Source organism: Quercus lobata, chromosome 10 (assembly GCF_001633185.2).
Source record: "Quercus lobata isolate SW786 chromosome 10, ValleyOak3.0 Primary Assembly, whole genome shotgun sequence".
In the NCBI taxonomy this organism is placed as follows: domain Eukaryota; kingdom Viridiplantae; phylum Streptophyta; class Magnoliopsida; order Fagales; family Fagaceae; genus Quercus; species Quercus lobata.
This window is the reverse complement of record NC_044913.1, coordinates 48,682,975-48,685,341: the sequence shown is the minus strand read 5'-3', so window position 1 is coordinate 48,685,341 and position 2,367 is coordinate 48,682,975.

Here is a 2,367-nt window from a genome sequence, read left to right as displayed (position 1 = left end):
ATATGGCGCAAAATTGAGAATCCAATTAAAATCTAATTGGATTTTCTCTAAGTTTTGACTATATATATATATATATGTTTTTTTTTTCTTTTTTTCTTTTGCTAAATGAACTTTCTTCATCATTAGTTCTTCATTATATTAGAAAAATATGTATGCTGTATAAATTTTTTTGCTTATATGAGCTGCACTTTTTATGAAATTGGTTCAGTTGAAAATATATTTTTATGGACAAAAGAAACCTAAGGTGTAGGGGTAAAATTCCTAAGGTCAACAATGGGCCTTGGGCCCCGCACGGAGCCCAACCATGACTAAAAGGGAAAAAGGGGACCAAAAGGCCTCTGGCCCAGTCCTGTTGAGCCCAGTTTATTTTAAATGACATCCGAGGAGAAATGTCTCCTCGGACACACAAATATGGGCCCAATGTGCGCCCCCTCCACAGTGAAGAACCATCCCAAACAAACGTGGATAGTAGGATGAGCCTCACACAGCAGGAAATAGGAAAATGTAAGACGTCCAGGGAGAAGCCACAACTGCCACATTAAATGCAAGGAAGCTACTTTTTCAGCCACATTAATGTGGAGACGACAGGCGAACAGTGTTACATTGGCCAGTGCAACTCACAGAAAGATAAGGTGGATGTCCGATGGGACAGACACTCAAGTGAAGGTCCAGATGGTTAACAAGTGTAAGGCCCTTATCGATTTAAGGAGGCTATATAAGAGAAGGAAATCCCCATGAAGAAGGGATCGGAGAATTTAGAGAAAAGAGAGAGAGAGGTTAAAGAATTCTGTAGTCTTTAACCAGAGTGAAAGGTGCACTCATACGTCTCTTCGGACTAGTATCCTGTAAACTTAAATGGAATATTCTCACGTTCAGACTGTTGCATGGCATACAACAAACTAACGTTCACTTCGTCCAGCCCTAGTTCTGTAACCCGTTCTCTACAAATTCATTGTCTAGGGACTTTTGGGCCAGAACCACTTACTTGTTGGGCCTGGGCCCCAAAAACCACCCCTACAATTGGCGCCATCTGTGGGAAGAACTTGTGTCTCGACAAGTGAAACTGTAAGAAATGGAAGGATCAAGTCCGCGCCAAACCGGACATGCAAATTCCCAACGGCAGGACAATTTTATGAATCTCGAACGAGAGAAGGACCAAGAAATCAACGAGAGGGCAGTGTGAACACCTCTTACACGAGTAGAAGCCGCTCAAAAGGGAAAGATCATGCATCCCATAAGCAAAACGATTGAAAGGCTCTACAGCAAGAGATTGATGATTTGAAGAAGAAGCTGCGCCGAGCGCAGCGAAAACGTCCTTCACCCGGCTCGGACACTAGCAGTGATGAGGATAACGAATACAGGCGAAGATCAAGAACCCCTCCGAGCAAGACTTTTTCCTATGAGGAATAGCGGCCTCGCAAACGCGGCCACAAAAGCCCATCTTACCTAGGCCTGGCCAACGATGCCATGAGCAAGGCCCTGGATCGCATCTCCCAGTCGCCTTTCACGCGTAAAATAGAGAGGGCAGTGCTTCCTCGACAGTTCCATCAACCAACGTTTGCCATATACAATGGTCGGACTGACCGAGTAGAGCATGTAAGCCAATTTAATCAGAGGATGGCCGTCCACTCCAGGGATGAGGCGTTAATGTGTAAGGTGTTTCCGTCCAGCTTGGGACCTATGGCGATGAGATGGTTTGATGCCCTCCAGCCGAATTCCATAGATTCCTTTAAATTGCTGACACAAGCTTTTGGTTCCTGCTTCATCACCAGAAGTAGAGTCCCTCGGCCCCTCGATTCCCTCCTATCCTTGTCCATGCGAGGTGGAAAGACGCTGAAGGCCTACTCAGACAGGTACTGGGAAATGTATAATGAGATAGAAGGAAATTACGATGACGTCGCCATTAATACGTTCAAAAGGGGTCTATCGATAGAGCATGGCTTAAGAAAGTCCCTCACTGGGAAGCCAGTCACCAGCGTGCGCCAACTCATGGACAGAATTGACAAGTACAAAAGGGTCGAGGAGGACCAGCAGATGGGGAAGGGTAAAGCGAAGGTTGTCCCTCAGGAGAGGAGGGATTTCAGGTCGGACCGCTTTAACAGCAGTAACAGGCCGAGAAGAGACTACGCGGAACAGTCTAGATCTACTGGGGCTCAGGCAGTCCATATTGTGTTCCGAGAACCATTACACAAGATCCTAGAGAAGGTGAAGTGCGAACCTTCCTTTCAATGGCCGAATAGGATGGCAGGTGACCCCTCAAAACGTAATCAGAATCTGTATTACGCGTACCACTAGGAGCCAGGTCACACCACCGATGATTGCAGGAATCTGAAAAACCATTTGGATCGGCTTGTCCGAGAAGGGAAG